This window comes from Mus caroli, unplaced genomic scaffold (genome assembly GCF_978045245.1).
Source record: "Mus caroli unplaced genomic scaffold, Mus_caroli_1 scaffold_8, whole genome shotgun sequence".
Classification (NCBI taxonomy): Eukaryota; Metazoa; Chordata; class Mammalia; order Rodentia; family Muridae; genus Mus; species Mus caroli.
Genome location: NW_028227263.1, coordinates 135,328,127 through 135,354,613, shown reverse-complemented (window position 1 = coordinate 135,354,613; position 26,487 = coordinate 135,328,127). Strand labels below are relative to the sequence as shown.

At 39.1% G+C, this 26,487-nt stretch overlaps 1 protein-coding gene across 5 annotated transcripts in view; it reads left to right on the top strand.

The window, feature by feature from the left end:
- The first annotated feature begins 9,765 nt into the window (after positions 1 to 9,765).
- The window catches only part of LOC147003636 (vomeronasal type-1 receptor 4-like), a 31,909-nt gene continuing 15,187 nt past the window's right edge, over positions 9,766 to 26,487 (top strand). The window contains exon 1 of one of the 5 annotated variants that reach the window (XM_085842283.1): positions 9,766 to 9,893. The gene's annotated coding sequence lies outside the window, so the exon portion shown is untranslated. Of the gene's footprint in view, positions 9,894 to 10,025; positions 10,081 to 26,487 lie in introns of those variants that run through there. The other 4 variants (XM_085842284.1, XM_085842287.1, XM_085842285.1 and 1 more) reach the window with 4 other exon arrangements.

Genomic DNA, 26,487 nt, shown 5'->3' with positions numbered 1-26,487 from the left:
TGGATTTTCTTGGTGTCTGTTACTATATAACCCTGTTCGTTTATTATTTTCTTAATTTTAATAATCTCTCTGTGTCTTTTAGTTAGTTTGCATAGGAAATTTCTCTATTGTTGAATTTCTGAAAATATCATCTCCTGGTTTTGTTGAGTTTTTGAATTGTTCTCTTTGTCCCTAGTTTATTTATTTCAACACAGAGTTGGATGATTTCCTATCTACTTCTCTTTTAGTGTTTGCTTCTTTTTGTTTTAAAGGCAGTCCTCTGCTACATATGTGCCAGGGGCTTTCAACCATCCAGGTATATGTTTTGCTTGGTGGCTTAGTCTCTTGGACCTGCCAGGGGTACAGGTTACTTGAGACTGTTGGTCTTCCTTGTGGAGTTGCCATCAGTTTCAGTTTCTTCAATCCTTACTGTAACTTTTCATAGGGTTCCCGACTTCATTCCAATTCTTGGCTGTGAGTATTTCCATCTGTCTCAGTCAGCTGTTGATTGAGCCTCTTAGAGGATAGCCATGTGAGGATCCTATCTTCAAGCACCACGTAGGATCAATAATAGTGTCAGGGTTTCTTGCTTACCAATGGGATGGATCCCAAGGAACGCTGGTCACTGGTTGGCCGTTTGTTCAGTCCTTGCTGTATTTTTGTCCCTGCATTTCTTTTTGGCAGGAACAATTTTGGGTAGAAAATTTTAAAGGTGAGTTGGTGTCCCCATCCCTCCAGAGTGGGCCCTGTCTAGGAAGTAGTCTCTTCATGTTGCATATCTTCACTGTTAGGCATTTTGTCTAAGGTCACCCACACTGAGTCCTGGAGCTTCCCCCATCCCAGGCCTCTGGGAATTTCTAGAGGTTCTTACCACTCTTACTGCCAGCAGCTCCATATTTTTGTTCATTCTCCTGGCCCTCTGGACTTCTCTCCTCTCTCTCCCCATACTTGAACCTGCTCCCCTTTTCCACTGCCCCTCTTCTCTCTCATGCAAGTACCTAACTAACGAAAGAAAGTTTTCAACACAATTTTTTTTTCATATTAAATCTCATGTAGCTTTCCAAGAAAAACTAGGATACACACTTGCTATTTATTCTCCATTTGTCAAACATCAGTTTTCCATTTCACTGTGAGGAAGCATTTAAATATATATATATATATATATATATATATATATATATATGTGTGTGTGTGTGTGTGTGTGTGTGTGTGTGTATACATATATATATTAGATTATTGAAGACATTTTAGAATTGGGCATGTAATATATGTTTTCATATTATTCTTCAAGTATTATAATATATTTATTCTTTAACAATTTTATATATTATATTATAATAGATTCTTTCACATTGATCAACTCCTCTCAGATATTCCTTTGCTCTATACATACTAAATTTTATATTCATTTTCCTTCTTAAGAGAAGGCAACATCAAAGATAAGAAGAAGGGAAAAATAACACTGAAAATCAGTCTAAAATGTTTTGGCTAATGATTCCTGAGTATGAGGACTGACCTCAATGTGGTTTCCATTCCTGGTGTCATTTTAGTGAAGAAAACTGATTTACCCTCTCCTAATTGCTCTCAGTTTCAAGTTGCTCCTTCATTAGGGCTAGAAATTGAAAAGAAAATGTGTTAAATATTGAATGAAAACGCAAGGAGGTGGGAAGGAAGGAGTACATGGACAGAAGTAAGAATTAAGAAATGAAAAGAAGAATCTCACTTAAGGGAGGAAAGTATCAAGTGTATCCTTTGGGATCCGCTGGAAGTTATTATATTTTCACATGATGAGTTGGACACAAACTTTTCTACACCCAGCAGTAAATATCTTCCAATTTCTGCTAAAATGTTTTCAGGTCTCAATCACAGCATCATGGTCAATTCCTCGATGCCCAGGTGATTTCCAATTTTATACATCTCTTGACTGGAAAGTAGTTCTCCCCTGTATATTGTGCATTGCCACAAGAACAAGTGCTGAGCTAAAGAGGTGCACCTGTTCTGTGTGGAGATGAGACTCTGAACCCTGATATGTAAGTTTATTATTCCCAGGTCCCATTTACTATTACAGTAATGACTTTCAACTCAAACCAAGATCCAAAACACCATCTATACAAGCACCAAGAAAACTTTTTAATGACTTTCCAACAATTACATGTCAATGCAAAGATATCCTTCTCACAGGAGCAAATGCAATGAAGCAATGAGGAATAATTAGGAAGAAAACTGCTTTGTGATCCCACAGCATTACAAGGCAGGATGCAGAAGGCTGAAAGAACCAATGGTAGGAATATGAAGTTCATGAATACAGGACAAGTTGAGACCTATTTTCAATGCCCAGAAATGCTCTGATACACATTTAAACTCTGAAAACCAAGGGAATTAATAGGCCTGAAGGAATGAGTTATAGTGAATGACCTTTGTCTCACTTTCTTCAAGTCATATTTCCTAAAAGGTTAATTCATTTCACTTACTTTAACTGCTGATACCCTCTGAGGCTGCAACTTAAATTTTCTCTGTAATTCAGCCAGCCTTATAATGAGGGCTTCAGTTTGATTTTCTGCAACTTGTGCTTTGTGGCTGCTGGAGAGGAGATTCTCTTCAAGGGCATACTTAGCAACTTTTAGATTGTTTACTTGTGTCCAGGGCTGTTCGATTTTATCATACAACTTCTTTTCCTTCATTGTTTTTTTCCCTGAGATGCTAAGAGCAACCAGCAAAGGTTTCACTTTAGTAGTCCTGGTATCTTGTTAATCACAGATGATTCTTCAGTCCCAGCTAACAAAAGCACATAATCTTCACAATCAAAATAGCAACAGCCCTGATAAGAGCTCCAATCTGTTGTTTGTTGCTTCTCACATGAAGACACTACAGTTCTTCCAGTGTTATCACTGGTCTGAAATGGTTGTAGAAATATAAACTATTCAGAAGAAATACATGTGATAATGAGTGGTAAATATGACAGAAGTACATAACACAGAGATATGAAATTATCACAGTGCAATCACCTCTTATGTACCATTAATATCCTCTTTCAAATAAAATGTATTTCAAAACTGTCACCCTGTGGCCTGCTGCTTTGTTTCATTTCCATGATGATCTTCATGACTCCAGTTCCTCCATGCCATATTCTGTAACATCCAGCTTGCAGAAGATTCATTAAAACACTTTAATTTGTACAATTGTATTCTTTGCATATACTTATTTATTCAAGAAAGAATATCCCTGTATTGCTCATTTTCCTGAGGAGTTACCTATTTATTGTACTTAATATATAGCAATTTTTCCTAGGAGTAAATTTTCTTTTTCTTCAAAGAAGAAAATGGTCTTGGCTGAGTGTCTTTTGATCCTCGGAGGATATACACACTAAAAACATAAGTATTAACAGTCTAGGTGTGAATTGCTACATCATTTCCACGGTGGGAGGAAAGGTTAACAAATGGAACCACAATAGGCTCCTTCAAATTCTGACACTAGTGCCATACAGACTTCCTGGCCTTTTAAAATAGTCTTTTCTCATATACATCCTAGCTACAGTTTCCTAGCCCTAGCCCTCTCCAAGTATATTCTTACCACCTGTCACACAGATCTGTCAACACTACCACCCCCTGCCTTCTTCCCTCAGAAAGATCTAGCCTCCCAGGGACAGCATATTAAGAGTGCATAACAAGTTACAATAAGAATAGGCACATTAAATCACATCAACGCTAGACAAAGGCAACCCAGTATGAGAAGTTCCCATGAGTAGGCTAGAGTCATGTTGAATAGAATTAGAAAATAAAAATCATTGTGAGTGAGGAAAACCAGAACCTGAAAATCAAACATGATATGTACTCACTTATAAATGGAAATATCCACTTATAAGCTGTAAAATTCACAGATTCAGAAAGGCTAGGTAACAAAGTGGAGTGATGTCAAGATGCATGTGTGGAACAGTGAAAGGTAGCATGGTCCCCAGTTGAGCTAAGGCTAGAAGCCCCAGAGACCCTGAAGGGACAGTTGGAGTTTTGCCTGCTCCTGGGCACCAAGTCCCTGTCACTAGCCATAGCACCCCCCTAGATTTCTGGCCATCAGTCACATAAGGGCAACACTCTAAGCCCTCCACATGTAGATGAGGAAAAGGACATGACCACAGGTCATGCCTGCTCAAGACAGATGTCCATGCTAATGAGATACATAGAGGCCTGTAGGTTGTAGCCAGTAAGTTTTCCTTACCAGATATTCCTTCCTGAAAAAGGTATTTAATCCCAGGCCCACCCTATGAATTGGGGTATGGTTTTACACATTCAATTTCTGCCATGACAATAAATCCCTTAGAACCATGGACTGTCTCTTTTCATTGGTATCTCCCTTGGGAAGTCAAGGAGAAGTCCTTCACCTAGAGATTCCCTGTCTAGTCTCCTGTAGAAGGCCTATCTACACTTGTAGCCATGACCATCACCAATCTCAAGCCAAGTCTATCACCGTCAAGCCAAAGACTCTCATGGTGGGACCAGCTTAAGCTCCCCCTTACCTCTGCCCTGAGCTAGATCCATTCCATAGGACCCTATTCTAATCTAGGCTCTTCCATGGCTCACAGCATCACCTGGGCGTCTAAGAACCAGAGAGTCAGACTGCCCCAACCTCTTGGCAGGCCCAGTGACCTTGAGCCAGCTCTGGCTGTCCAGCACCTCAGACTTCTCTTTCCTATACCTGAGCAGTGTCCCAGGGCTTCCCTACTGCCCAACACACACCAAGAGATGGCTTGGGTCAACTCCTGTGTCCTGCCTCCCTGAGCTGCAGTGCCCTGTGGTGGAGCTGATGCAGGACCCACAATCCTACATGGAAGGATCTGCCTAGCAAGGGAACAGACAATATTTTCTATCTTATTTCTTCATTCTGATAGGCTTCCCACAATAACATCAAGCTAAGAAACCATTAAAAATTATGCAGAGAACCAAGGTTACATCTCTACAGGCACAATGATCTCTGTAAGTCCCTATACGTCCCAGTTATTTGATTCTCTAGCCCATGTTCTCATGGTGTCCATACCCCTCTATTTCCTATGATTCTTGCCTCTCTAATCTGTATGACTTTCAGAGCTCTGGCTGTTTGTGTGTGAGACTCTGCTTCTGTTCTCATCAATTGCAGGGATAAAATCTCTCTGGTCTCTGATGATAATTATGATAGGTTCCAGTCCCAGAACACTTTGCAAGCAAGACAACCTTGAGGTTGAAGATTTGTAGCTCTGTCCATGTCCCTCTAGAAACCTGCCATTCATAGATTCCATGAAGATTCTATTGACTAGGTTTCTATCTCATCCACAAAATTCTGCCCTCAATTTGTTAGTTCTTAGAGTATTTTCACCACCCACCAACTTAATCACTTCTGTAACCAACCACTATTTCCCACAATCCACCTGAAAAATTAATTCTAGTTCCCCTTAACAAAGAGATCCTTAAGTTTCCTCCTACAGCCCTCATTTGTACTTAGCCTCTCTGGGCTTGTGGATGATAGCATAATCATCTTTTGCTTTACAACTAATATCCAATTATAAGTGAGTACCATATTTTTCCTGGGTCTAGGTTACCTCACTCAGGTAGCTCTTTTCTAGTTCCATCCATTTGTATATCAACTTTATGATGCCATTGTTATTAATAGGTGATTAATATGCCATTTCTTTTTTTTTTTTGCATTTCATTCCATTTTTATTATTTTTCCCACATTTTTATTAGATATTTTCTTCATTTACATTTCAAATGCTATCCCAAAAATCCCCTATACGCTCCCCCCTGCCCTACTCCCCTACCCACTCACTCCCATTTCTTGGCCCTGGCATTCCCCAGTACTGGGGCATATAAAGTTTTCTAGACCAAGGGGCCTCTCTTCCCAATGATGGCCGACTAGGCCATCTTCTGCTACATAAGCAGCTAGAGACATGAGCTCTGGGGGTACTGATTAGTTCATATTGTTGTTTCACCTATAGGGTTGCAGACCCCTTCAACTCTTGAGTACTTTCTCTAGCTCCTATATTGGGGGTCCTTGTGTTCCATCCTATAGATGACTGTGAGCATCCACTTCTGTATTTGCCAGGCACTGACAAAACTTCACAGGAGACAGCTATATCAGAGTCCCTTCAGCAAAATCTTGCTGGCGGATACAATAGTGTCTGCATTTGGTGGCTGATTATGGAATGGACCCCTGGGTGGGGCAGTCTCTGGATGATCCATCCTTTCATCTTAGCTCCAAATTTTGTCTCTGCAACTCCTTCCATGGATACTTTATACCGTATTCTAGGGAGGAATGAAGTATCCACGCATTGGTCTTCCTTCTTGATTTTCTTGTGTTTTGGAAGTTGTATCTTGGGTATCCTAGGTTTCTGGGCTACTATCCACTTATCAGTGAGTGCATATCAAGTGACTTCTTTTGTGATTGGGTTACCTCACTCAGGATGATATCCTCCAAATACATCCATTTGCCCAAGAATTTCATAAATTCATTGTTTTTAATAGCTGAGTAGTACTCCATTGTGTGAATGTACCATATTTTCTGTATCCATTCCTCTGTTGAGGGACATCTGGGTTCTTTCCAGCTTCTGGCTATTATAAACAGGGCTGTTATGAACATAGTGGAGCATTTGTCCTTATTACCAGTTGGAATATCTTCTGGGCATATGCCCAGGAGAGGTATTGCTGAATCTACAGGTAGTACTATGTCGAGTTTTCTGAGGAATCGCCAGACTGATTTCCAGAGTGGTTGTACCATCTTGCAATCCCACCAGCAATGGAGGAGTGTTCCTCTTTCTCCACATCCTTGCCAGCATCTTGATCCTAGCCATTCTGACTGGTGTGAGGTGGAATCTCAGGGTTGATTTGATTTGCATTTCCCTGATGATTAAGGATGTTGAACACTTTTTCAAGTGCTTCTCAGCCATTCAGTATTCCTCAGTTGAGAATTCTTTGTTTAGCTTTGAACCCCATTTTTAATGGGGTTATTTGAATTTTTGGAGTCCAGCTTCTTGAGCTCTTTTTATATATTGGATATTAGTCCCCTATCAGATTTAGGGTTGGTAAAAATCCTTTCCCAATCTGTTGGTGGCCTTTTTGTCTAATTGACAGTGTCTTTTGCCTTAAAGAAGCTTTTCAATTTTATGAGGTCCCATTTATCAATTATTGATCTTTCAGCACAGGCCATTGCTGTTCTGTTTAGGAATTTCTCACCTGTGCCCATATCTTGGAGGGTTTTCCCCACTTTCTTCTCTATTCTTTATCCATTCTCCATTCTCCTGTTGAGGAACATCTAGGTTGTTTCTAGTTTCTGACTATAATAAATTAAGTGGCTATGAACCTAGCTTTGGGAGTGCTTTTGATGTGGTAGGGAATATTCTCGGTTTGTGCCTAAATTTGTTATAGTTTTGAGGTAGACTGACTGCCAATTTTCTGGGAAATTGCCATATTGATATCCAAGAGGCTGTGCAAGACTGTACTACCACCAACATAGAAGAAGTGTTCTCATTGCTGGATATCCTTGCCAGCATGAGCTGTCACTTGTGTTTTTAATCATAGCCATTCTGACAGAAGTAAGAGGAAATATCAAAGTCATTCTTATTTGCATTTTCCAGATGGCTATGGCTAAGGATCTAACAATATTCAACATTTCTTATATGGCTCTTTTGAGATACCTATGTGGAGAGTTCTGTTTAGATTTGTACCCTATTTTATAATTGGGTTATATGTTTTATTGGTATCTAATTACTTGAGTTCTTTATATGTTTTGGATATTAGCCCATTGTCAGATGTAGGGTTGGTGAAAGCCTTTTCCCATTAGGTAGACAGCCATTTTGTCCTATGGATGGTGTCCTCTGCCTTAAAGATGTTTTGGTTCCATGAGGTCCAATTTATTAATTTATGACATTAGTGCCCACCCTATTGTGTTCTGTTCAAGAAATTGTTTCCTTTGCCAATGGTTGAAGATTATTCCCCACATCTCTTCTATCAGATTCAGTATTTCTGGTTTATATTGAGGCCTTAGAGTTACTTGGACTTGAGTTTTATCCAGGGTTGTAAATGTAGGTCTATTTGCATTCTTCTGCATACTGACTTTTAGTTAGACCAGCCCCCCCCACCACCACCACCACTATTGTGTATTTGCTGAATCTTTCTCAAAATTCAGTTATCCTTAAGTGGGGTATTTAATGTTCGGTCTTTAATCCAATTCCATTGATCAACATTTCTGCATTTATGTCAATGCCATGCCACTTTTATTACAATAGTTCTGTAGTACACTTAGCCATTCTTTTCTTTTCTGTCATTTTATTTGTGTGGTTTTTTTTTTTTTTTTTTTTTTGGTTTTTTTGGTTTTTTCTTTTTCTTTTTTTTTTTTTTTTTTTTTTTGAGATAGAGTCTATCTATGTATCATGAAAGTCCTGGAAGTCATTCTGTAGACTAGACTAGCTTTGAACTAAAAGAGGTCTACCTGCCTCTGTCTCCAAAGTACTGGGATTAAAGTCATGCACCACCATCACCCCAGATTGCCATTTTTAAGAAGCATTGATACTTTGTTTGCTAACTGTCTGGGCCACTGCTAAGCCATGAGCACCAAACTCAACTCTGTTTCTTAGGTCTGTATCCACACTTTTAAGATTGATTTGTTCAGATATCTCAATTTTAGTTTTACTTTCATTTGCCCAATTCATAAAAGGAGGACAATTATCTTTATTTTTATTTGTATGAAGCTTAACACTGTTTTAAATCTTTTCGGATTTAATGTTAGCCTCTTGTATAGTACAGTATTTGTAAGCTTTCTCTACATATTACAGAAATTATCACTTGCTGACCATCTCCAAAATGCCTGAGGAATTTGTACTTATTCTGTAGTTACTTTGGTCAGAAGTTTCTCATCTCTTATTAAGAATTCTTTTTCTGACAAAATACAATTTAGACATGAGCAAATTAAGAGGTTTCCTAAATGCTACATTTAATACTTGATCATATCTCTTTTTTCCTTTCTTTTTCATTTTTGAATCATTTTCTTTCTATTTTTATTAAATTATTTTATTTACTTACATTCCAAAAGTTACCCCATTTCCTGGTTGCCATTCCCCTAGATTTCACCCTCCTTCCCCTTGCCCCCTACTTCTGAGAGGGCATTACCCCATGTGCTCACCCATCTGTATCCTACCCCCACCATCATCCTTCTTTCCTGGGACATTAACTTTACACGTGCATTAGCAGCCTCTTCCCCTGATGCCATACAAGGCAGTCCTCTGCTACATTTGTGTAAATTAGGCCATATATGCTCTTGACTTAGACTCTGGAAGCTCATCTACGAGGATTAATGTACAAGGCTTGGGTAAGAAGTGTTGAGAGGAATCAAAACTCTGTAGAGGTACTTACAAGGCTCTGAGAGTATGTCCAGCTAGTATCTGCTTTTAGTGTGTTAATAGGCACCTAATTTAGCAATTTGTCCTGTGTGTCTATGTAACCAAATTTTTCTTTATGTGGAAACTATCTGAGAGGCTGGGTGATAGGAGAAGCCCCTCTAGGGAAAAGTCCATGAAAATTTCTTATACTTTAACTGCCTTGAAGTTCAGCCTGTGTTTCACTTTACTGTAAGTTTTCTGCTGCAAGGACTAACAAAATAGTTCCTGTTCAGATTCCTAATTGCTTCCTTCTGATAGCTCATGTAACTGTATATCTTGGTTTGTTAAGTTATGTATTTTTTTTTTTTTGAGAGGAAGGTGATTAAAAGTTACTGAAGATTCATGTGGAGATGCTGTCATCAGGGGTCCAGAACTGAGTTAAAAATCACCAATCCTCTGGGAAAGAACCCCAGGAGAACATTACCCCTTTAAGTGATGGGGAGTACTGCACCATGGTTTCAGCAGAGACTCACTTCTCAAGGTTCCAGGCATAGCCATGGTGTCATCAAGCACTAAGGTAAGTGGCCACAGCACAGGAATAGTAAACATGAAAGACCTTAGAAAGCAATCTTTGGAGAAAGCAGGCATGTGCTCTTACCCTCTTCCCGAGTGTCTCTGTAAATCTCAGTTGTACTTAAAATATGTATTAAGAATATATTTCAAAACCTCTGCTGCAAACAAGAATGATGGAAGAAGGAAAGAAGGTAAGAAAGAAGTTTTTTAAAAAGAAAGAAAAAGAGAGGGGAAGTGTACTGGCAGGTTTTGTGTGATAACTTGACAAAACTGGAGTTATCATACAGAAAGGAGTTTCCCTTGAGGAAATGCCTCCATGATATCCATCAGGAAGGCCTTTTCTCAATTAGTGATCAAGGGGAGAGGGTCCATTGTGGGTAGTGCCGTCCCTGGGCTTATAGTCCAGGGTTCTATAAGAAAGCAAGCTGAGCAAGGCAAAGGAAGCAAGCTAGTAAGAATCATACCTCCATGGTCTCTGTATCAGCTCCTCCTTTCTGACCTGCTTGAGTTCCAGTCCTGATTTCCTTTGGTAATGAACAACACTGTGAAAGTGTAAGCTGAATAAACCCCTTCCTCCCCAGCTTGCTTTTTGGTCATGATGTTTATGCAGGAATAGAAACCCTGACTCAGACATGAAGGAATGAAGATGGAAGGAAGAAATGAAGGAAATAAGTAAAGAAGGGAGAGATACGGACAGAAAAGAAGAAGGGAGGGGAGGATTGAAGAAGGGATTGAGAGAAGAAGGGATGAATGGTGTGAAAGAGGGAGGGAAACTCAAGACATAGATAGGTTATGGGAAAGGCACTCAGGTGCTATTTAGAAAGAGGAAACATAAATGTATTTTTGGCTGAAACTGCAGCTATTTCCATCTCAGGTCAGAGTAGACTGTTTCAAATCCTCCCTCAGCTGAGTGATCCATGTTCCTCCAATAAGCTCTTGCTGAGCCTCTCTTATTATTGATATCACCTCATTTTCTTCTTTCTTTACCTCCTCTACTTTACCTCCTTCTTTGTCTCTTCCATGTGTTATCTTTATCTTCTTCTTTCTTGCCATATCTATATTTTTGCATGTTTTTGCCTTCTTTTGGTTTTTAGAAGAAAGTTTTCTTTGGATTCTTCATTTTTCTTTAATGATGCCACTGGGGTTCAAACCCAGACTCCTTTCAAGGATAGACAAGCTATTATCTACATCCCCATATTATGCTAAATAGATTAAAGTGTTTTACACTTTTAAAAATATTTTTATTTTCTTTTGTTACATGAAATATGAAATCATTGAGATCTTTGAAAGTCAAGTATATTTTAATAAAAGAAAAAAAAAAAAAGAAAGAAAGAAAAAACCTAGCCAGAAATCAGTAGATTGTAGGCATTTGAGATGCAAATGTTTTTGAAGGTGGTAACAGACAGGACCTGACTACCTGACCATCAGAAAAGTCAAAGTCTTTTCCAGAGTCTCATTATGGTTGACTTCATCTTCTACTTCCTCACTGGGTAAGACCACCTGCTGTTCAAGCCTGAGAACCCAAGTTTAATTCCCAGCACCTACATAAAAAGCCAGATCTGTGTGAATGATACTTATACAGCTAGCATTGGTGCTGGGGCCAGGTGAGTATAGATGTCTATGTAGAGTTTCTTCTTCACAGAGAGACCTCTTTCTCAAGCTGATGAGGCAGGGAGCAATAGAGGAAGACATGGCATCTTTTGTGGCCTCTTACATTATGTGCACCTGCACACTGTTTTTCGTACTCTCCTGCTCCAGCAAAATTACACAGGTTTAATATGGTGCTTTGGGATCAAATGTCCAGTGCATTAACTGAATCTTCTCTCCATTTGTTTTGCTTTAGTAAAAAGCAAAACAACTCTTTTCAACTCTCTTGATCAGTTACACTATTTATAGTATCAAAGATTGTGGCATCCTTAACAGCTTAAAGTGAAAATTCCACATTCAGGTTAATTCAGGTTAATTCATTAATTATAATTAAGATTAGTTGCTTTCGACATTGCTCAGGAAGGTCCTTGCATAAAAACACATCAGATACTCTACAAATTCTCTGGAAGGTGACTTATTTTCACTAAAGAAAGAATCCCAAGTTCACAGAGACAGGGAGGACAGTGCAGAGGCCTCTGTAGGAGACATTGGAGCACTTTTCTTTTTAAAGTTCTTATCTATTCTGCCCTCAACTCACTGAATGTTTGGGGCTCTCACTGATTGTGATCCTGTGAAGGTTATCAACCAAGGAAGAAAAGGAATCTAGGCAGGGGCCTGGGGGCACTCACAAGAGAGCATATCAAGGAAAGGTGTAGCTTCCTGGGTCGTACTGTTGCTGTCTCAATTTTAATTTCTGACTGAAGATAAGTACCAATTGGAGATCTGATTCCCTCTTTTACTGTGTTCCTCCTTATCTCTACTGTCTGCATGATCATCAAACCATTTGCATGTTGCTAAGATAAAGCAGTTATAGAGTAATGTCCTTGGGACTCTCCCCATGTCAAAGACAGATGTGTATGTGAGTGATTATAGAATACAACCACATGATGGGGACTATCTTCTTTATTCCCTTTGCATTGTTTGTCAGTGATATGCTCAGTGTTGATCTGAAGTAGTTTCAATCTTTGTCCTATTTCTACACCAAAATATCTTTAATTCCAACACTTGGAAAGTAGAGCCAGCTAGATCTCTGAGTTCAAGTCCAGCCTGGTCCACATAGTAAGTTCCAGGACTGTCTGTGCTACATAAAGAAACCTGTCTTTAAAAAAAAAAAAAAAAAAGTGAAATAAAAGAAAACCTCACCTTTAAAATGGAACATCAACAAACCAAAGCAAGCAAAAATCAGTATATTCATTTTCAAATTTATTCCTGACAAACAGGAATAGGATAAACACAGCGTTTCTCTAATGAAAGCCAACTCTCTGTCATGGCTGTTACTCAGAATCAAGGGAAAATTACATTCTTGATCCTAGTTAGCTATATTGCCCCTCTATTTACAGTTTGCTCTTATTGTTTCCTAAAATAAGCATTTAAAAAATTTTTGAAAATTCCAAATGAATTATAGAGGGCATATTGATCATGTCAAACTGTGATTCCTTCAGTCTGACTTTCCCAGACTGTCTCAGATACATTGATCTTTCTCACCTTTATATCCCTTGTTTGTTTGCTTGTTTTTGTTTTGGTAACACTCTGAGTCCAATTTATCCATTCCCATGCTCTCTCCGCTATTCCCCCTCAGATTCATGCCCTCCTTTCTCATTACTTATTATATATATATATATATATATATATATATATATATATGTGTGTGTGTGTGTGTGTGTGTGTGTTCAGTATGTTTAGTGTTACTTTTATGTGATTTCAAGGTTGAGTAGTGCCATGAAAATTTCCCTTTCCACGTTAGCACTTGTTCAGGTCTGCTTTAGTCAGTCACATTGTTGAGGTATCATGGGTGCAGCTTCCCTACCATTTCTAAGAGACAATCTTACAGCAGATTTCCTCTCTGAGCCTTTTGTGTTGACCTTTCTATGCAAGCATCCAAAGGAGGGAAGCAACCAATAATCCTACGTTACAATGAAACCTATGATACACAATGAAGACAAGGGTGGTAATACAGTCCTAAGAATGAAGTGGTACTGATATCTTGGCAGTAACCAAGAGCTGTCCAGTTGTACTTAAGGTCTGCTCAACAGAGGAAAAATCAGGCCTGGCACATTACCCAAATTCTCATGAATAGTGAGGTCCTATGTCTTAGAGGAGAACTATCTACTGCCATTTTACTAAACATTTTTACTTCCTAAAAAGCAATTTGACCACTCAGACTCATGAATTAGAAATGTTTTTTTTAGCATCTGAAGATAATATTATATTGATTCTTTAAAAACTCACTTTTATATTTTTCTATTTTTTAATTTTTCTATAAGTTTTCCAGTTAATTAGCAATGTTTATTTCTTTAAAATTTTATATTTTGATATTTAAATATATTTCTTTCATGGATCTTCCCCAAATAAAAAAGTAGGTATTAGTATTTAAAAATTGTTTTTCTTAACTTCCAACTTACCTAGAAGATACTGTTTCTCTGTGTAGTTCTTCATGTCCTGGAACTTGCATTATAGAGAAGGGTGGCCTCAACTCAGAGGTCTTCCTGCCTGCCCCTGCCTTCTCTGCTGCTGAGATTAAAGGTGTATACCACCACAGTCTAGCCAAAAACCTGTTGTTCATTTTTTCTTTAATTATTTTATTTATTTTCATTGCCTCTCCCATGGCCCCCCCACAGTTTTTTTTTTGTTTGTTTGTTTTGTTTTGTTTTGTTTTGTTTTTATCTCAAGTTTCTCATTTGGCAAATAGCAATTGGAACAAATGCTCACTGATAAAGTTTATTTAGGCCCTTTGGGGAGCAGTAACAAGCAGGGGGCACAGTACTTTAAAAGTAGCATTTTATTGCATTTATAACTTATTACACAATCAAAATCTTCTTTTAGTGTACAATTATACAGGGAATTCAGAAATAGGCAAATTAACAGTACCTTAAAAGAACAAATAAATCACACACCCACAGTTCTTCTATCCATTACACCCTCCTTGTCTCCAAGAGGATCCTCCCCCTCATCCCCCTTCTCATGTATCCCCTTTGCTGGGGCCTCAGATCTCTCCAGGTTTAAGTGCATTTTCTCCCACTGGGGCCAGATCACTTAATCCTTTGCTATATATGTGTCAGATGTGAGGAATGGAGGGGAAGGGGGAGGCTGGGACCAGCAGGTGTATGCTGCCTGGTTGGTGGCTCAGCTGCAGTGATCTGCCAGAGGTCTATTTAGTTGAGACTGCTGATCTTCCTATGGGGTCACGCTCCCCTTCAACTCCTTCAATCCTCCCTAATTCCTCCATTGGATCCCCAACTTCAGTCCAATGGTTGGGTGTAAGTATCTGCATCTGTCTTAGTCAGCTGCTGGTAGGGCCTCTCAGAGAACAACTATGCCAGTCTTCTGTCTGTAAGTAAATTATATCATCAGTAATATTGTCAGGTCTTGGTGCTCCCCCCACCCCCAGTGAGAAGGATCCCAAGTTGGGCCAGTTACTGGACAACCTTTCCTTCAATCTCTTCCATTTTTGTCCCAGCAATTCTTTTAGACAGGAACAATCTGGGTCAGAAATTTGACTGTGATTATTTCAATATTCCTGTAGCTGTTGAGGCTAGTTTCATGCCTGATTATATGGTCAGTTTGGAGTTGTTTCCATCCAGTGCTGAGATGAAGATATATTCTCTTGTTTGGGGGATGAAATGCTCTTTATATATCTGTTAAATCCATTTGGTTCAAACTTCTGTTAGGCTTACTGTGTCTCATTTTAGTTTCTGTTTCAATAAGCTGATCATTGGTGAGAGTGTGGTGTTGAGGTCTTTTACTATTAATGTTCAAGTTTCAATGTGTGTTTTGAGCTTTAGTAAAGTTTCTTTTACAAATGTGGGTGTGCTTGAATTTGGCCCATAGATGTTCTGGATTAAAACCTCCTCTTGGTGGATTTTTCCTTTGATGAATATAAAATGTCCTAATCCATCTTTTGATAACTTTTGGTTGAAACTTTTTTGCAAGTTTAAGGAATTCACACGTTAATCAACATTTCAGAAATTATTAACCATTTGAAAATATACAAATAAAACTCTAGACTACCTAACCTCAAAAAAGCTAGTAATATCATGAAAAATGTAACTTTCCATGATCTGTTGAAATCCCACAAAATATCTTTAATATCTAATAGTTGATGGTTATTTTTTTCTTTCTCTTCTCCTCTTTCTTCCGTCCTTCTTCTTGCTTCTGCTACTTAATCTTAATTCTACTTCTCCACTACTTCTTGAAGCAGAATATTTAGTAGTACAAATTGGTTTCTTGATCATCCTGCCTCTGACTGCTATACTTCAATAAATGTTTTGAAAAATACATAATTAATATATAGTCATAATTTCTTGGATTTTATATTTAACCAGATTTTTTCTAATTATAAAGGGATATGTGTGTGAAAGAAAGCATCTTGTATAGGATGTGGCAACAATAACACACTGTGAAGATACTCAGAAAAAGCAAGAGACTAAGCTAACATAAGCAGCATGGGACTTCATAGAATTCTAGACTTTACTGTCCAAATTTTTAGCACTGCCAAAGGTTTATCTCCAAATATTATGCACAGGGAGGACAATGTGAACTGTAAGGTGTTTGAATTATATATAGACAAATGCCTCACCTACACACATTTTAAAACTTACCATGCATCAGTGATTAAAAAGCAAATTATGTTGGAACTTGTTATATTCATCTGTGACTCATTCACTTATTTCACAACACTATATACTTGCAATAATTAGAAGTAAAGATAGGCAGAGATGAGTCTCCTTAGCATAAGATTTGAATGATTGGTAAATGCCCAAGGCTTTTATCAAGACCATCCAGGTGGATGGGAGATGTGCTGGAAAAAATTAAGAATGGAATTACATTTCCCCAAATCTCAGTTTCATGGGCGTATGCTGATTTCACTTGTCTATTGAGAGCAAAGCACACTTGAAAAGGTAAAACATGCTCTGTGTTTAATGTCATTCCATCCATCTGATTCTCTCACATGTTCCACTGCATCTTTCTTCTTCATGCTTTCCATTGTTGTATGTAAATCAGTCACAAATTCAAGGGAATTCTCTATGAAGTATAGTGCATCTTTGGGATTGTTGGATTTAGGATAGGTAAAGGAGGATGTCACCATGGGAGTTGATCCAGTTGGTTATTTTATCTAAAACTATTAGAGAAAGACTTTGTAGGCTTCTGAAGTCTGCTGTGGAAGGACCGCATAAGAAAGCCTGTGACAAGTGGATGCTCACAGTCATATATTAGACGGAGCAAAAGGTCCCCAATGAAGGAGCTAGAGAAATCAACCAAGGAGCTGATGGGTTTTGCAGCCCCCTAAGATGAACAAAAATATGAACTAACCAGTATACCCAGAACTCCCTGGGACTGAACCACCAATAAAAGAAAACACATGGAAAGACTCGTAGATCTAGCTGCATATGTAGCTGAGGATGGCCTAAAAGGTCATCAATGGGAGGAGAGGCCCTTGGTCCTATGAAGGTTCTATACTCAGTATACGGGAATGTCTGAGCCAGGAAGCCGGAGTGGGTAGGTTGGTGAGGACGAGGAGGGGGTAGATGAGAGGGGATTTTCAGAGGGGAAACTCACAAAAGGGATAACATTTGAAATGGAAATAAAGAAAATATCTAATTAAAAAAAGGTTAGGTCAAAAATAAAAGAATAAGAGAGAGAGAGAAACCTGTCACAGAGCAAAATGAAGGATTTATCTTTTTTTAATTAGATATTTTCTTTATATACATTTCAAATGCTATCCGAAATTTCCCTATGCCCTCCTTCTGCCCTGCTCTCCTACCCACCCACTCCTGAATCTTGGCCCTGGCATTCCCCTGTATTGGGGCATATAAGGTTTGCAATACCCAGGGGCCTCTCTTCCCAGTGATGGCCAACTAGGCCATCTTCTGCTACATATGCAGCTAGAGATATGAGCTCTGGGGGTACTGGTTAGTTCACATTGTTGTTCCACCTATAGGGTTGCAGATACATTCAGTTCCTTGTGTGCTTTCTCTAGCTTCTCCATTAGGGGCCCTGTTTTCCATCCTATAGATGACTGTGAGCATCGACTTCTGTATTTGCAAGGCACTGGTATAGCCTCATATGAGATAGCTATAGCAGGGTCCCTTCAGCAAAATCTTTCTGGCATTGTGCAATAGTGTCTGGGTTTGGTGGTTGATTATGGGATGGATCCCCGGGTGGGGTAGTCTCTGGATAGTCCATCCTTTCATCTTAGCTCCAAACTTTGTCTCTGTAACTCCTTTCATGGGTATTTTGTCCCATATTCTAAGAAGGAATGAAGTGTCCACGAATTGGTCTTCCCTCTTCTTGATTTTCTTCTGTTTTGCAAATTGTATCGTGGGTGTTCTATGTCTCTGGGATAATATCCACTTATCAGTGAGTGCATATCTAATGACTTCTTTTGTGATTGGGTTATCTCACTAAGGATGATATCCTCCTGATACATCCATTTGTCCAATAATTTTATAAATCCACTGTTTTTAATACCTTAATAGTATGGTACATTGTGTATATGTACCACATTTTCAGTATCCATTCTTCTGTGGAGGGACATCTGGGTTCTTCCAGCTTCTGGCTATTAAAAATAAGCCTGCTATAAATATAGTGGAGCATGTGTTCTTATTACCAGTTGGAACTTCTTCTGGGTATATGCAAGGAGAGGTATTGCTGGATCTTCCAGGAGTATTCTGTCCAATTTTCTGAGGAACCTCCAGACTGACTTCCAGAGTGGTTGTACAAGCTTGCAATCCCACCAGCAGTGGAGGAGTGTTCTTTCTCCTCTTCCTCACCAGCATCTGCTGTCACCTGAATTTTTGATCTTAGCCATTCTGATTGGTGTGAGGTGGAATCTCAAGGTTGTTTTCATTTGCATTTCCCTGATGATTAAGGATGTTGAACATTTTTTCAGGTGCTTCTCAGCCATTCGGTATTCCTCAGTTGAAAATTCTTTGTTTAGCTCTGAACCCCATTTTTAATGGGGTTATTTGAATTTCTGGAGTCCAGCTTTTTGAGCTCTTTGTATATATTGGATATTAGTCCCCTATCAGGTTTAGGAATGGTAAAAATCCTTTCCCAATCTGTTGGTGGCCTTTTTGTCTTGTTGACAGTGTCTTTTGATTTACAGAAGCTTTGCAATTTTATGAGGTCCCTTTGTCAAATTCTTGATCTTACAACGCAAGCCATTGCTGAACTCTTTAGGAATTTTTCCCCTGTGACCATATCTTCAAGGATTTTCCCTACTTTCTCCTCTATTAATTTCAGTGTCTCTGGTCTTATGTAGAGGTCTTTGATCCACTTAGACTTGAGCTTTGTACACGGAGATAAGAATGTATCAATTCGCATTCTTCTACATGCTAACTGCCAGTTGTGCTAGCACCATTTGTTGAAAATGCTGTCTTTTTTCCACTGGATGGTTTTAGCACCCTTGTCAAAGATCAAGTGACCATAGCTGTGTGGATTCATTTCTGCGTCTTAAATTCTATTCCATTGATCTACCTGTCTGTCACTATACGAGTACCATGCAGTTTTTATCACAATTGCTCTGTAGTACAGCTTAATGTCAGGCATGGTGACTCCATCAGAGGTTCTTTTATTGTTGAGAATAATTTTTGCTATCCTACTTTTTTTTATTTTTCCAGATGAATTTGCAAATTGCCCTTCCTATCTCAGTGAAGAGTTGAGTTGGAATTTTGATGGGGATTGCATTGAATTTATAGATTGCTTTTGGCAGGATAGCCATTTTTACTATATTAATCCTGCTGATCCATGAGCATGGGAGATCTTTCCATCTTCTGAGATCTTCTTCAATTTATATTATTAAGAAGAGTTGTATATGCATAAACAACTGCAAATTTGAGAATTTATAGTATCTGAGGGATGAACAATTTTAAGCAATTGTAAGCTCTGAGATATATTTTGACTATTAATATACAAATTAAAGTTTGATTATTCAACATTTTAAAACACCATCTACAGCACACAATTTAATTATCTGTGCTGAAGCAGGAGGGAACTCAAAAGAATAAGCATGTGATCCAATTCACATATACTTTTTTTCCCATAGAAGGGCTGTTTTTAAACACAGTAAATGGGATGCATGCATGAATTTATAGAAGGTACAAAAGCATGCATAAAAACAAATTTTATCAATTTATCTTTAGGATAATGATTATCAATTATATTTAAAATGATGGTATGCAATAGGCCGAATATCAATATTCTGCAATAACCAAATTAATTGCTGTTTGGAACAAGGAACAGACACGTTGTCAGGTTCTTAAGACACAATTTTTTAAATAGGTTTTCTAAAATATATGAATTTATCTTACAATTCTGTATTAGCACCACAGCAGCCTTAATAGGATGTTAAAACTTTGCTTCGAGGTGAAGAAAGATGATTTTACATTAATGTTTCTTTTGCCAAAGAGTTGCTGTGGGCACATTTAATAACCCTAACTAAAATAAGCAGCTAATATTTGATTACCATTGATCATAACTGATAACAATTATAAAAGCTTTCTTTATTTTCTGCAAAGCCTTTTGTTCTTTGCCAGTTAATTTGTGTCTCACTTAATAGCTCCTAACAAAGACTAAAGTTCTCCTGTGGTGAGTTTAAGGTGAGGTCTTAGCCAAGTAACATGTCCTGGAAGCTTTTGAAAATAAAATAAAAGCAAATCAATTTTTCGTTCTTAGATTTTCTGTACCACAATTTTCTCATATAACTAAAACCCTAAATATTATAAAGATATTGCCTTTGAATCTTTTCTGGAGCAACAGCTACTCCCCAGAACTTTAAAGCTCATTGTGTGAGAGCAAAGATGTGAAGTACACTTCCTTTGAGAGGCAAGGAGAGGCAAGTTTCAAGAGCTTCCTTAGGCTCTTTTGAAAGACCAAGTCACACAAGCTTCTCTGAGGCTGCTCTGTTTTGTATGGCTGTATAGCCACAGAGTATTAGTGCTCTCATAAGATGATTACTCTTGTAATTATCTTAATTAACAACATATGGGTGAGTAGAAAATCTTAAATTTGCAATCAAACTGCAAGCTGCCGTCAATGGAACACTGGCAGTTTTAACCATAATTTTCAAATTTCTTTTACAGCGTTAGGATAATATCTACAAACTTGGGAAAGCAAAACCCAATTTCAAAACAATTTATCACCTTAGAATCAATGTTAGAAACATCACTATCACGTTATGAAATTTGGCTGCCAATTTATACCTATGAATGCATGACTGCAAATTTTAATGCTTCATTAAAGAGACATTGCTTTAAATCTTACCTTTATCTACCTTTTAGTATAAGAATCGCATTAAATATTATCTCAACTAGAAGTATCCCTAGGAGGCCTAGATTTTTGGCCTGCTTTATGCCACGTGTTGTAAAGACTCCAAACCTGAGTTACCAATTTAAAGCTAACTTTCTAGTAACCAGTGTTACACCTTTTTGATCAGACCCAATAACTTATAAGCTAATACTCTTGTGATGAAGACACGCAGAGCATATTACACCTCTAAGACCAGTAAAAGACCAAATGAAGCGGCTACACGAGTCTTATAAATTTGGACCAATCAAAGAATTTTAATTTTACTAGCTATAATTATAAGATAAAAAAACACTTTGTCATTTGCCAAACACATTAATCATGAGTTCAGAGAACCCTGCAGGAAAAAAAAAATCTATCCGCTTTTTTGCCACAAAACTAAGAGACTGCAGACTCCCTTTCTTTGAAAGCAGCTTATCCAGCAGTGGCTCCCCTGCTGTCCCTGATCTTTGGCTAAAGCATGTGGCTACTCTAGGGCTTTGCTGAACCAGCAGATAAAGTCTTAGCCATTTTTATTTTCCAACATGAAACACATAACATTCAGTCATTCCGACGATGAGACAAAACACACGTGGATTGACACATAAACGGATTTGGTGCACCAGACATTAGACAACACAAAGAGGGCAGAGAACTTCTGCTGCATGGGCCAGAGAGAAAAAGGCAGGGTGTCCCTTGATTTTCTCTCTGTCTCTGGAAGAGTTTCAAAATCTATTTCCCTCTATTTATTTTACTCCATCATTTTAAGCCCTATTCCTCTAGCCTGATGCAGTTCTCAACTGAGGACAACCACCTGTTTCATTATTTTAAACCCTATTCCTCTCGCCTGAAACAGCTTTTAAAAGCTGCCGACAACCGCCTGATTCACAGTTTCTAGTCCCACACGTATTTAGCTGTCAAATCCTAAGTGGAAAAAGTGTCAGGTTAGCACTGTTCCAAACTTAGCCCATATCCTTCTGCACCTCCAGCTACACTTTTAAAAAGTGAAATTTAAAGCCAGCGCTAGCATAAATACCTGTTGCTCACAGTGCCCCATATATTCCTCTGATTCTTTCCTTCCCTTGGAGCTCCATACAAGACAGTGATCCCCTCAGGGTTTTCCCTCTGTTCCCAAGGTCCCTGGCTCAGATTCTAATCTGTTGTATGCCGGTCCACAGCCTACTTGAACGGGGTACACCTGGGAGGCAGGCTGGGGCTGAAAAAGACTTAGACAGCAAGAGAGATAATGGAGCCAAGACTATTCCGTGTTCAAGGCTCTCCAGTTTACTAAGAGAGTGTGCCCATAAGGGGGAAGGCCCATCCCCTGCTAGTCCATTCTTGGTGTCTGGAGCCAGCCTGTAGGCGACATGCAGGATAGGATTTTCCTCCGGAATATCTCAGGGGCCTGTCAGCAGGTAGCAATGTCTTGGAGGAGAGAAGAGGCAGGTGACAGAATAATAGAGCCATCTAGGTCTGAAGGCTCCACCCTAGGCAATCACCTTCTTAGTGGCAGCAAGGTCAAATGTTGGATCAGCCTGCTTCTGGCTAGGGGAGCCTACAGGTCCTGTTTGTGTAGCCAGTCTATTAGTCTGTGTCTTTTTATTGGGGAATTGAGTCCATTGATATTAAGAGAAATTAAAGAAAAGTAATTGTTGCTTCCTGTTATTTTTGTTGTTAAAGTTGGGATTCTGTTCTTGTGGCTGTCTTCTTTTAGGTTTGTTGAAGGATTAGTTTCTTGCTTTTTCTAGGGTGTAGTTTCCACCCTTGTATTGGTGTTTTCCCTTTATTATCCTTTCAAGGGCTGGATTTGTGAAAAGATATTGTGTGAATTTGGTTTTATCATGGAGTTCGTTGGTTTCTCCATCTATGGTAATTGAGAGTTTTGCTGGGTATAGTAGCCTGGGCTGGCACATGTGTTCTCTTAGGTCTGCATAACATCTTTCTAGGATCTTCTGACTTTCATAGTCTCTGGTGAGAAGTCTGGTGTAATTCTAATAGGCCTGCCCTTTTATGTTACTTGACCTTTTTCCCTTACTGCTTTTAATATTCTATCTTTACTTAGTTGTCTGATTATTATGTGTCGGGAGGAATTTCTTTTCTGGTCCAGACTATTTGGAGTTATGTAGGCTTCTTGTATGTTCATGGGCATCTCTTTCTTTAGGTTTATGAAGTTTTCTTCTATAATTTTGTTGAAGATATTTGCTGGCCCTTTAAGTTGGGAATCATCATTCTCATCTACTCCTATTATCCGTAGGTCTGGTCTTCTCATTGTGTCCTGGATTTCCTGGATGTTTTGAGTTAAGAACTTTTTGCATTTTGAATTTTCTTTGATTGTTGTGCCGATGTTCTCTATGGAATCTTCTGCACCTGTAATTCTCTCTTCCATCTCTTGTATGCTTGCATCTATGGGTCCAGATTTCTTTCCTTAGGGTTTCTATCTCCAGCGTTGCCTCACTTTGGGTTTTCTTTATTGTGTCTACTTCCGTTTTTAGGTCTTGTATGGTTTTGTTCAATTCCATCACCTGTTTGGTTGTGTTTTCCTGTTTTTCTTTAAGGACTTCTACCTCTTTCGAAGTGTTCTCCTGTTTTTCATAAAGTGAGTTATTAAAGTCTTTCTTGATGTCCTCTACCAGTATCAAGAGATATGATTTTAAATCTGAATCTTGCATTTCCAGTGTGTTGGGGAACTGGCTGAGGTAGGAGTGCTGGGTTCTGATGATGGTGAGTGGTCTTGGTTTCTGTTAGTAAGATTCTTACGTTTGCTTTTCGCCATCTGGTAATCTCTGGAGTTAATAGTTAGAGTTGTCTCTGGTTGGAGCTTGTTCTTCCTGTGATTCTGTTAGCCTCTGTCAGCAGACCTGGGAGTGTAGCTCTCTCCTGAGTTTCAGTGATCAGAGTACTCTCTGCAGGCAAGCTCTCTTTTTGTAGGGAAGGTGCACAGATATCTGGTATTTGGATCTGCCTCCTGGCTGAAGATGAAGGCCCGAAACAGGGCCTGTCCCAGAAGCTGTGTCACTTCTGCCTGTCCCTGAAGCTGTGTAGCTTCTGTAGTCCGCATTCTCACCTGCACAGAGTAGTCTCTGAGGGAACCAGGACCCAAGATGGGTCCTCCAGGTGCTCTGCAGCAGAGCCCTCCAGGGCAGTTCGGACACATGTCCTCTGGCGGGGAAGGTGCCTCAATGTCTGAAGCCCGAAATGGGGTCTGCCTCAAAAGCTGTGTAGCTTCTGTAGTCCACACACTCACCTGTGCAGACTACTCACTGAGGGCTCCGGGACCCAAGATCAGGATTTATCTCTTAATTCACCAGGTCTTCAACTAAAAGCCATCTCATTTATCCTGGCTCCTTGAAGATAATTCTTTAGTGAAGGTCTTAGGAAGAAAAAGTTTACATTGTCAGGAAGATTCATTATCTGGAAAGAGAGAGAAAGACAGAGAAACAAACAAACACACACACACACGAGAGAGAGAGAGAGAGAGAGAGAGAGAGAGAGAGAGAGAGAGAGAGAGAGAGAGAGAGAGAGAGAGAGAGAGAGAGAGAGAGAGAGAGAGAGAGAGAGAGAGAGAGAGAGAGAGAGAGAGAGAGAGAGAGATGTTCACCATGTAGGCTACTGGGTTGTGATGAAGAGGAAGTTCAGATTTACTCCTTTTTTCTCATAATCATCCTATTTTTATGACTCCCAGAAACCTTAGATTCATGATGCCTAGAATAATCTCACGGCTATGAGACATTCCAATAAAATAAATATCAGGTATAGTTTAGATTTCATTCAATTTCATTTCATTTTAAATGTGGATTCCTAGCCCTGCCCTTAATGATTTCTTATTCAAGCTTCATGATTTTCCTTCTTATCTACTGCTTTTCAATCTGTTCTACCTCTACTGTCTTCCAACTCCTGTCTTACCTCCTGCTGAACATTTTAAGAAAAAATAAAAAACAAATTTTCTCTCTGATTCAGCCTTTCTTAAAGTCATTCTGAATCCCATTCATACTGATGTATGTCTGTACAGAAACATAATTTCTTTTAGATCCCCTAAGTCACCTGATGAACATTGAATCAAGGCCTGAGATAGCCCTTCTTCAAAGACAGTTTCATGAGGGAGATAGAAGGAACAGTCCTGATCTGATCTAATTTCAATGGTTTGTGACAGGTATAGTTTAGATTTCATTCAATGGTCAATGCTCCCTGTCTGTTTCATCAGCTTTGAAATCCTACTTACACTCTCCTTATGATGTTTCTCTTTGAGCTTTGGTCTCTACTTTTGAGATTCAGAGTTAGAGTCCACATATTTTGAAATTTATTGTTCTATTTTTCTATATGGACACTTACTTTCTTCCTTTGTCCAATGAAATATTATATAGGTGCCTTTCTGTCTATCCCTTGGCTCTTACACCATCTATTAAAATAAATTATCCATTACAGTAAGAAGTAGAGCTGAAAGATTTGCAATGGAATCAAAATAGAGTCTATTCTCTTTTTTATTGGATATTTTATTTATATACATTTCAACTGTTATCCCCTTTCCCAATTTCCCCCCAGAAATCCCCTACACCATTCTCCCCGCCTCCTGATTCTAGGAGGGTGTACCCCTACACACTCACCCAATACCACCTCCCTGCCCACACATTTCCCTACATTGGGGCATTGAGCCTTCATGGGACCAAGGGCCTCTTCTACCATTGATGGCCAAACAAGACCATCCTCTGCTACGTATACGGATGGAGCCATGCGTCCCTCCATGTGCACTCTTTGGTTGGTGGGGGAGCTCTGGTTGGTTGATAATGTTGTTCTTCCTATGGGTTTTCAAACTATTTCAGCTCCTTCAGTCCTTTCTCTATCTACTCTATTCGGGGCCCTGTGATTAGTTCAAAGGCTGGCTGTGAGCATCTGCCTCTGCATATGTCAGTCTCTGGCAGAGCCTCTCAGGAGACAGCTATATCAGGCTCCTGTCAGGATGCAATTCTTTGTATCCACAATAGTGTCTGCATTTGGTAACTATGTGTGGGATGTATTCCCAGGTGGGGCAGTCTCTGGATGGTCTTTCCTTCAGTCTCTGCTCCACACTTTGTCTCCGTATTTGCACCCATTAGTATTTTGTTACCCCGTCTAAGAAGGACCGAAGCACCCAAATGTTGGCCTTCCTTCATAGGCTTCATATGGTCCATGAATTGACTCTTGGGCACTCCAAACTTTTGGGATAATATCCATTTATCAGTGAGTACATACCATGTGTGTTCTTTTGTGATTAGGTTTCCTCACTCAGGAAGATATTTTCTAGAACCATCCATTTCCCTAAATTTCATTAATTCATTGCTTTTAATAGATAAGTAGTACTCCATTGTGTAAATGCACCATATTTTCTGTGTCAAAGGCTGCCTCAGTCAGTTCCTCACCCCATGGGAGAAATCAGGGTCCTGGTACTCAGATGGGCAAGGAGTCAGTGAGTGACAAACAGACAGGAACAGAAGGGAGTGCGGGATCTGGATGTAATTTCTCAAAGCAAGCATCAGACTTACAATACAGAAGAAAACCAAGGAAGTTAGGTGGTACATTAGCCAAGGTACATCGAGGTTATCTGATTCATAATGACTCTTTACAGAGAAATGCATACATAAAAGTCAGTAGGAACCAGGCAGTGCTTACAACTGAGATACGATCAGCCCTGTCTA